Raw genomic sequence first — 10,799 nt, forward strand, 5'->3', positions numbered from 1 at the left:
AAAAAGATCAATATCGAGCTTTTATCCACCTGTCAGGTTGATTCGTTGATGTTTTTCAATAATAGCGACGATGCTCGTGTAGGATCCAGTGAAGAAACCGATGAATCCAAACAAAATAATTGCTAAATTCTTCCATAGAATCCAGTTGCCTTTGCCGAGTCCTTCCTCAGATCCCCAGTAGACAATGATCTCCACGATGGACGGTAACATGAGTCCGAGGAAAGACAAACACACGGCTCCTACCAGGGAGATGAACGGCCCCAGGTGAGGGATCAACACTGCGACCAGTACTGAAATGAATTGTTAACAGTTATTACTCTCTTCGTTTAACGGCTAATTTTTATAATGAAAGTAAAGTACATAATCCTGCTAAATTATACAGGGTGAGTTTATGTGTATAAGCTAATAGCTAGCGAGTAATAGAGCAAGCTTGTCAGCGAGTACAATAAAAAGTTCCTGCTGTTCCTCCGACATCATGAAAAATAATCCTAGTTTTCACTTATACTGTAAAATTTAACTGTGACTGCACGTACATAGTTTTACAGTTTTTAAATAGTAGCCATCAAAGAGAGTACACTGGGCTAGTTTGCGAGCTTCATGTAAAAATATGAATGTTTACTCCTACATAATTAAACATAGTTCTTTTTTTTTACATTAGTCAATGTACATTGCAAAAAGGTAATTGTTGAACAAAAATCTTTCAAGCAACTTTGAACAGCCAAAAGGCGTGTCAGTACCAAAATAGAACCTACTTTGTAATGCTTTATTTGTTCTGCCTTAATTTCACAATCTTTCATGCTACTATCTCTTCAAAATGATCAAATTTACTTTTCTAAAAATAAAAATTAATAAACTTACCTGTAATTGTGACGAAAACCACCCGAACGCAGCATTCACCAAGTACTAGGTGGTTAGCAAATTTATGCTTCACACCTTTCCAGATGATTTCGATAGGTATGTGGAACTGCAGGGAATATGTCAAGAATATTGCCACAGCTATCATCACTTTCACGGAACGTGCCAATCTTAAACAAACCAAAGTGTTAGAGAGCAGGCTGCCGGTGCTTGAATAGAAACCAGTTCAATAAATCTTGACCCAATGTGCACTAAATAAATTTAAACTATAAGCAATAATTAGAATATTTCATTGATTGTCACTGACAGCATCTTCAACCAAGGAAGATTTGAATTGAGGAAGAAAGATAACAAATGGCAAATTATAAATTAATATATAAAGATTGAGAAATCATGGCTGTAGTCCGTAATGTTTTGTGTTGTCAAGTGATGCATCTCAAAAGGCTGTACATCATAATAGGGAAATTGATAGGTCTCCCTGAAAATTTATACTACAGTGGACTTCCTCTTACTTGGACACCTTTTAACCGGACTACACTCTGCGGAAATGATATCTCTTTAACCGGACAATTTTTATCAGCACATTGGTTTAACTGGATTATATCGGCAGGAAGTGGGTGGGACTTAAACGCCGGTTCTCATGGGAAAGATTTGAGACCAGTGATCACGTGTCTAAATACAATGCTCTCCTAAATTTAAGTCGAATATCACAGTAAACGGTCTGTTTTATCGAGTTTTTGGGGACGTCGGTTTAACCGGAAAACCGTTACCCGGACTGGCCTCGGTCCCGAGGAGTCCGGGGGTCTACTGTATACCTACTTCTTGTGCAGTAAAATAAATGACAGCAACTATCATGTGTATGGTAGGCCAATGACAGCGGATAATATCCACAAAATGTAGTCAGACTGTCAACTCAGTCGACCTCCCAGCAATCTCAGTTACTACAACCGAGTTCAACAATCTTTTTTTTTAGGCCAAGACTTCAAAATTGTTAGTTCTATCTTAAACATGCTGTATGGTAAAATATAGCTGTTTCAAAGTTTAAATCTAAAAATATCATTATTATTAATCATTGAGAGAGGAACACAGTTATGTGTATTTTAGCCTCAATATGAGAGAAGGATTGTTGTAAAATGGAGGTTAGTTTTTGTGTGGGTTTGTCACTGACTGAGACCCAGGGTTGCCACCTTTGATTAGGGAAAAATCGGGACCACCCTCCTCCCCCCGGATTAACTTGGACATAAACACGGGCACAAGGGACCGAAATTAGGACTGTCACAGAATCGGGCTAGGTGGAACCCAGCTGAGACCAGATGTTCTTTTAGCCAGAACCATTTATTGAGCCTACTGATCAAGGTCAGCTGGGACCAATTTCGATCCATATCAACATTTGATAGGCTTCTCATGATCCGATGACCAATTTTTAGCCAAGCACCACAACCGCTCAGCTATCCTGCTTATTAAATGAGTTTGAGGTTTTTTCTGTTATGGATATAAGGACTAAAAGAGCTTTCAAACAGTAAAGTTCACCTACCAAAACAATAAGAGATTACTCACGTTGTGTGAGGCAAGTTGAGTGTTATGCTGGGTTCCGTAGCATCTCCGTACTTGAGGTAACCAAAGAACCCGACACTAGAATATACCCATAACAACAACAAACATTCCCGTGTTGAGTATACCAGGACAGCCGATGAAGTGTGTTGGAGTCTTCATGTTATTCTCTAAAGGCATCACCTGAAAGCAATCTATATACATAAATACAGGGGGTTTTCCCTGTTACATCCCTTTTCCAGCCGACCTACTTAACCACTCTATACAATTGAAGCAAGGTGTCACTTTAAAAACCTACGATTTTGCGCACCTGCGAATGGTAACTACAAAGGTAATTTCCTGTACGACTTTGCATAATCTTGTTGAATTCATTTTTTATAGTCCATTTTGAAAGGTCCAGTTATGCTGACCAACTTTCTTTAAAAATGGTTTAAATGTGAATTGTCATTTAACATTTGTTCCTTCAGTTGATTCTTTAACGACAGTCAGATTGTAAACAAAATGGAATAAAACAGTTTATAAACATTTATGATTCTAAAATAACAAATTTATTGTAAAGTAGTAGTTCTGTTCACCAAATAACTGTTCTAAAAAAACATAATCTTGAAAAGATAAAATGGGTGGGTTGCACTGGATTAATTCTGCCTCGGAAACAATTAATAAGTTTTGGACGCAAATAAACTGGGCAATTCGCGCATGGGTTCTCTTCATAGAGATAATTTTTAGTAAGGTTTATTTGACAAAACTTTTCAAAACATATTGGTTACTGTAATAATGGTTATTTAAAATAATCTGTCAACCAGAATTTCGACACGGAAGTTGCAATAAGCATTAAAATGCAAATCTTAAACCTTTGTTCACCTGAAGAGAACATTAAACAAATCTTATTCATGAAAAAAATAGTAAAATTTCTAGTCAAAATTGTTTTTATGTGTATCAATAATATATGATCTGTTTCTATTCAATCAAATAGGAATTATTCAGGTACTTGAAGATGCGGAAAATTAATGGTTGTAAGGTTGATAGATAGGTAAAAACTAACTTAGGTAAAAACTACTTCTAAGTGGTTTAAGTCAAACTTAAAACAGACATCTGTAAGAATTTTAAAAGAATTGTTAATCATCATCGAGTAATGAGAGTGTCAAATTTTAGCTTTAACTTAGATGAGGTTTCCTACAACACCACAGAATAGTAGTGTCTCCATATTTATTCTGTGACGACAAGGACGACACCAATACACCAGAGTTGAATGGTGTTACTAAGATCAGCTGATGCCTTAGCCAGGACCATTAAATAGTGATTTTAAGAGGCAAACGATCAAGAGCAACTTGCGTCCATTTTAAAACAATCAATAATCTATCTTTAATGGCTTTTCTCAGGATTGAACAGGCTACCTTCTGATTTGTAGGCGAGTAGTCGTACTCAGCTACTCAACTGAGAAAATCATAAAAAAAACCTCAAACCTGTTATTTCCATTGCACAAAGCAATGGGTCCTGATTACTAATTGCAAATTGAACAATATTTAATACGCAATGCCCAGGACAAAAAAATTAAGCTTAAAAGCTATAAATAAATAACTAATTAATTATCATATAATCTTTAAACTTACCACTGCCAATTCCTTCAAGGGCAAAGATAGCAAAGCCAAAGAAGATTGGTAACTGGTTTAAGGAGGAAAAGTTTTGCCGTGACGTAATGGGGGGAAGGTCTTGGAAGATGTAGTAGAAAGTGATGCACAGTCCTGTAGCCATTAGAATATTGGCCAACATGGAAAACGGAGCGAGATATTTGAGGTGAGGAATCAAATTCGTGATGATTAGAAACGGTAGAAGTGCTACAATGTAGAGCCTTAAATCCAACTTATTGTCAAGATCAACATCTAATACCTGAAAATATCATTACATTGGACTACTATAATTGCTTCCAATTTAGCTAGGATAGGCTAAAAAGAGAATGTGGCGCAAGAAACACAAAAACTTTACACTACACACACCAACATTTAGATCATGTATTTCAATGTCACTGACAACATTTTTAACTGAGAAAAGGGAGTAAAGTTGCGTAGACGGTTAGACCATTCATGCAAGCCTGCTATCCAATTTCCAAACAAGAGGAGACCGTTTATAACTTAAATGGGCTTTTAACTTCAACAATAAATCATAAAAGTATATCTATAATAATATTTGAAATGACTTATGAGTATTTTAAATATGCAAAAAATAATCAATACACATTGACATTTGGCTGATGACAATGGTTAAAGTTCAGATCAAATAATTGTCTTAGTCATGTTTAATCAACACATTCAAAGAACAGATATCCAATGTAACTATTAGTTTTTTATTTTTGTTAATATCAATCATGATATAGTATTTTTGAATACCACTAAATATTGACAACTCCAATGAAAACTTGGTACGGTAATTATTTATTATAGTGTACTCAATCTTGCTTAAATGACATTCCTCATTGATATAACAACAATCATCTGATTCTGAATCATGGTTTGATATGAAAGTGTATTCAAATTACACCACAAAAATGAGCCACTTCTTCAGACTTTTTTACAGCATTATGATTCTCACACTCCTGTTCAATTGTTAAAATATGTGTAACAACATGTGTTTACTTTATCCCCCTCTATTAGTAATAGTATGAATAAAGTATTGTTTTCGTCAACATTTTCGAGTTTTAGTTTTGGGTGGATATACCCCAAACCAAAAAAAAAGAAGATTTTTGAAGTGATGTACTGGGTGTCTGTTTGTGAATGGATGTGTACAGAGCTACAGACCACACCTGTAGTCTGGTTTTTGATCAAATTTTGGTATGAGGGTACTAAACCAATATCCTCCACCCTACCTTCCTCCAGGCCTTTTTTTTACATATTATGAAATTTAATGGTTATTTTCCCATAAAAAATGGGAAAATTGAATTTTCACAAAAACGGCCCCAACGATGTTGATTAAAATTTTGCATGTTATGGTCCGTTTATATGTAAAAAAAAAGTGTACAAATCCAATTGCTGTAAAAATTGCAGTTCAAATTTTATTGTAATTTATCTGATTTTTCCCTATAAAATACCATAACTACTGCCACAGCTTACGAAAAAGGTTGTTGACAAGCTATAGGGAGAAATTATGTGTCAGATTGCTGATAATTTTTATTTTATTTATACAGAGGATTGTGACAAGTGGTGTGCAGCGTCTAAAAAAAAACGTTAAAAAATTGACTTACTTGCTTGGTGTTTTTTGCAACAAACACTATGTAGACACAACAACACCCAAGAAGGTCCAGTACGAGAAATAAATTCACAATAAACCTAAAAGTTTATAAAAACAATTTTAAATCATAAGTGTAAATTAAGTAAGGTTATTTTATTTTAGCCAAATAAAATAGTTATTTGTGCAACTAGTGAGCAAAGTGAGCACTCACTCGAGAGAAATACTTACTCACAAGCCGTAGGCGAGTGAGGAATGGTTTCTCGAGTGAGGCAATTGCACTTTGCACTCGAGTTGCACATTATACTTTTTCCTACAGTTACCTAACAATGTAACATGTTCTCTCACTGATTTGAGAAACCAAAGTGGCCAATTCGCTCAATCAGTGAGACAATGTTAACATTGTCTAACATTGTCCTTCGAAACTTTATTTGAAACACTTAATTCACTCTAATTACTTTGTCTCACTCCAGATTTGCAACGTGAAGGCACGATATATCAGCTGGTCAGCTGTTTTACTGTTGTATCATTAAATGTCCATATTAAAAGTTCACTTCTGTGTAAAAAATATGTTACGTTTCTTAACCAATTTATTTGTTTTATGGTAACTGTAGAAAACAAGGATTTTATTTTTCCTTAAATGTGTGTATTCATGACTTAAAATTTTAATTTAAAATATCCATTTAAAATAAAGGATTTTATTATTTACAATGCTTATTTTTGTTTGCATCGTCCTAGTGTTTCAAAGCAGACTTTCTATTGCTAGAAATCGGGGTTAAAATCCTTCCAATCACCAAAAGGGCGTTTAGCGTGGTTCGGAGCCCATAAACTTAAGCTTCAATGCAGATAACTTTCCCTGTATTGAAGAACTCCCTAAATTAAAAAGCAATATAAATATACTAAAGATACTTAATACAGTTAGGTTTTTTCTCTGCAAGATCCCCTTTTTTTCACCTGTCCTACTTGATAGATTTTCACAATTGAGGTGTCCTTTTTTAAAGCTTTAATCACACAAATGGTAATCAAATTATTTTATTATGCTTTGGAAACAAGTTTCGAACAATATTCAAACGTGAAATTGCCACACGGGTCCCCCTCGTATAACTAATTAATTACTTAAACATTTCTTGCGACCAAGGGTCTCTTAAGTTGTGTTGTGTCCCGCCGTGTAACCTGTGACAGTGTGTAGGTAAATTTTCAATGTGGCCAGCCTAGAGTCAGAGCTGTTTTAGTAAATGTGCCCAGACCCCTGGGGCCAAAGAGGTTTTTTTGTTTGTTGGGGGGCGCAAGGGTGGGAATAATTTCCCCACAAGGAAGGGAAGGGACCACAATTTTCTTTCAGGCCCATAGAGCATCACAAGCAAAGTTCAGCCATGTATAGTGTTGATTAAATGTTTCAAATGTTTCCAATACATGTTAATATTCAAACGCCTGTTAAACATTATAAACTTTCAATTTGATGTTGGATTTGGAGTAACTAGCAAACCTCTGATGAATGGACTGAAGACAGACTAGGTGTGTCAACCTACTGTATTAATATTTAATTAACTACAACCATAATAACAAAAGACAAATACCTTGCTGAAGATGCAAACTCCCGCATACTAGGGAGGGCCAGAGCGGAACGCTACCTCAGCGATATCATCAATCCCTAGAGAAGGGACTCGTAATCTCTTGCACAGCTTGTGAGCACATTTCACCCTGAAAAATAAAATTGAAGGATTTTGACAAATGGTCTGTCAAATTTGTTTTTAAAGAATTGGAAAGGAGGTAAGTCTACATGGTTTTAATACACTTATTGGTTTTGAATCATATAACACTTGTATAGTTTTACAAGCTCTCTTGACATTTCAAAAGACAAAAATATATCACACCTAGATAATTAACTTACCAAAAATATGAATGGAGTATGCACATATACAAACCAACAAAGAATGTTTGCGACAAGACCAAACAAAAGTCCGGAACTCATAAAGGCTGCAGGCATTGCCAGGAGCCCTGTGCCCAGGCATCCCTTGATCAGGTGTATAAGAGTTTCTGTGTCTCTGAAATTATGTTGACAGTATTGGATAAACACAAAATAACATTGATTAAATGATTGTATCTTTTATTAAAAACTATATAGGTAGTTTGATTAATCCAGATCTGGTCGTGTATAAACTTGGAACAGGGTAAATTTATGGCCCTGAGTAAAATTAGAAGCTTAGTTTTATCCTTTATCAATTAAATTACGATAATTGGCATAATTTGAAACCCAACCATTCTTATGTAGGTACTGTAAGTAAAGAATTTATATTAATTAGCAATTTATTTTGATCATAAACACATTATATTTATTTATAAACAAAAAAATAATTGATACATTTTTTTTACTGTTATAACATATCATTCACTTGACAACAATGATTTATAATATTTGTTTACCAGGATGGAATGTAAATATGTACTACATGAATTTATATAATATTTGTATAGTAAACTTTTCACGATGATTTGTTGTATAAGTCTGTATTTGGTGTCAGTGCTTTTTGGCTAAACTTGGCAATAGATAACTTTATCCTTTAGATTAACTTTGGCATACATTACTCAAACTTTGAAACAGAGCAAAATAATATGTATGTATAAAAAAAAGTAATGCATTAATTTATTTATAGTATTCAGATACAACTACCAACGTTGTGGGATGAGGCCCACATTTCGGTGTTCAAAAGGGTTGTACTCTTCATCAGGGGTGTCAGCGGCATCAGTTTCATCTTGAGGCTGTTTTGAGTCCCTTTGATGCTGCTAGATTAAAAACAGAATTGATGTTATTTTTAAGGGTGATTCAAAGTGTTAATTGGAAATTGTAAAAAAAAAAGTAAAATTATTATTCCATTCATGTTGACAATTAATCAATGTACAGAAATTACTTCTGATTAGAAACAGGTACCAGTAAGCTTCATTTGGTTTGATTAGAATTTAAAGGTAGTTTGACCAAACGTTTTTAAACATTTTGAGTTTTAGTTGCCCTCTGAATTCTGTATTAAAACCTTCAATGTTTTTAATGTCTAATGAGGTCTAGTACCATTTATTCAAATTTTCAAAACAAGAGGATGGGTCAGAGTATCAGAAGATTTTTAGGGATTACATAATTACGTCCAGCATCAGTCACAATAATAAAAATAATAAACCATTAATTGCGTTATTATTAAACCTGATATTTTGTGTATCATCACAGACAATAATAGACCATTAATTGGTATATATAATCTGTGGTATCATATAAGATAATGTTTTCAATGTGTCCATCTTTGTCTTTTTATAAGACATTTCAGAAAATTGTGGGTGGTGCAGAGTAAAACCCTTGGGTTAAGGTATTTTTTTTTATAAATTTTCTCTATGAACATTGAACATAAAAACCTTAAATTCTCCTCAATAAAATTGTTAATATTGAGGTTTGTATTAGAAAGTTAAAAGAAAAACATTTAATCAAGAAACATTATTACGTTTGATCATTAGTCTTCAAACCTGTTGACTTAAGTTTTCCAAAACAAATTGTTCAATTATTGATCCACCAATCTGTAAATTATAGTCATGCTCTTGGCTTTTATTCTTTTTAGGTATCAAAAAACACACACAATGCAAAAAACACACAATCAATGCTCACTGAAGATTGTCCGGATATTGATTGTTTTCTTAAGCTTATTCTTGAATTTCAAATGGCAAAAACACTTACAAGACTATTACAGAGGTTAAATTTTACTGTAGTCAATATTTACCTCAACATATGATGGCAAATTTTCTGTATGTTATCGAAATTATACAATTTACATGAACAAGAATTTTGAAAAAAAATTTAACACTGAGCAAGAAAAAATTGTTGTTCACGTAATTGCTGAACCATGAGTATTTAGTCCCACTACATTCAAAAATACCCCCGCCGCAGTAAAACCTGCAGACTAAGCGAATTTCCATTAGCCCTGATAGGATTTCACATTTAAATGCCTCCTTAAAAAGTCATATTTATTCCCTATTTAAATAGAATTAGTTTAACGAGTACTTAGGCCTTGCTGCAACAGGGAGGGTAAAAAAGGTGTTTTTTTTTATGTTAATAGTTTAGTAAGAAAATGAATGTATTTGCCAAAATTCGATGCAAATATGTTCATAAACAAGTAAACTACAACAGTTGACTTATTCTCCATAAGAATAACATAGGGATTTTAAATTTACAATTTTTTGGAATTTTTCTCTGTAAACCATTAGGCGCACAATAACGCTTCAGAATACTAAAGTATTTGTTTTTTTTAAGCTCTACAAAATGGTTTGGAAATAAATTGTAAAATTTTTGTGTTTTTAGGGTCAAAAATAGAAAAAACCTATTTTTACTCCATAAAACCCCCCATAAAACCCCGTTCCCATAGTCCGATCATGCTGGTTCGCGAACTCGTTCGAATAAATGTAGGTTTTACACGTTTGTACCAAATTTCATCAAAATCGGATCATTTTTTGCTCGAGTTATCGTGCTGGACGGACACATTATATATAAATATAAAATCAAAACCATATATAAACAAAGTACCCTTTTAGTAATTATTTTATTTTTCATGACGACATGTTTTCGGAACTAAGTCCATTGTCAAGTCATTTTTACCATAACCTCATTTTATAATAATAAAAAACAATAACAACCAAATCAAAAACAAAATACATATACTAATTTGACAGTTACAAATCAGGTGATCTTTTGTTTGCAATCCGAGTGATGTCAGAATTTGTGGGAATAGCACACCTATGTTTTTTCCTTCCACCATGAGTAGGCCCAGGACCGATTTTAATTTTTTCAGTTTGATGTCCCCCTGAGGCCAAAAAACACCATTAGTTTAAATTTGGTTTGAAGGCGTAAGGCGGGATAAGCTTGAATGAGTTCGCTAACCAGCATGATCGGACCATGGGAAACAGGGGGTTTTATGGGGTAAAAAAAATCGTTGTTCTCATTTTTGACCCTCAAAAAAACACAAAATTTCCCCAATTTCTCTCTAGACGTTTTTAAAGAGCTTCCTTAAAGGAACAAATAATTTTAGTATATCAAAGTGTTTTTGTATGGTTATTGGTAACGGAGGAAAATTCATAAAATTGCAAATTTTCAAATTCCCATATTATTCATATGGAGAATCTATCTAATATATATTATATCT

General features: G+C 33.8%; 1 pseudogene; it reads right to left on the reverse strand.

The window, feature by feature from the left end:
• Positions 1 to 21: 21 nt before the first annotated feature.
• The window catches only part of LOC128989414 (proton-coupled amino acid transporter-like protein pathetic), a 20,582-nt pseudogene continuing 9,804 nt past the window's right edge, over positions 22 to 10,799 (reverse strand).

The sequence above is a fragment of the Macrosteles quadrilineatus genome, unplaced genomic scaffold (genome assembly GCF_028750875.1).
Source record: "Macrosteles quadrilineatus isolate MER2022 unplaced genomic scaffold, UCM_ALF_1.0 Scaffold_3__2_contigs__length_128488019, whole genome shotgun sequence".
Taxonomy (NCBI): Eukaryota; Metazoa; Arthropoda; class Insecta; order Hemiptera; family Cicadellidae; genus Macrosteles; species Macrosteles quadrilineatus.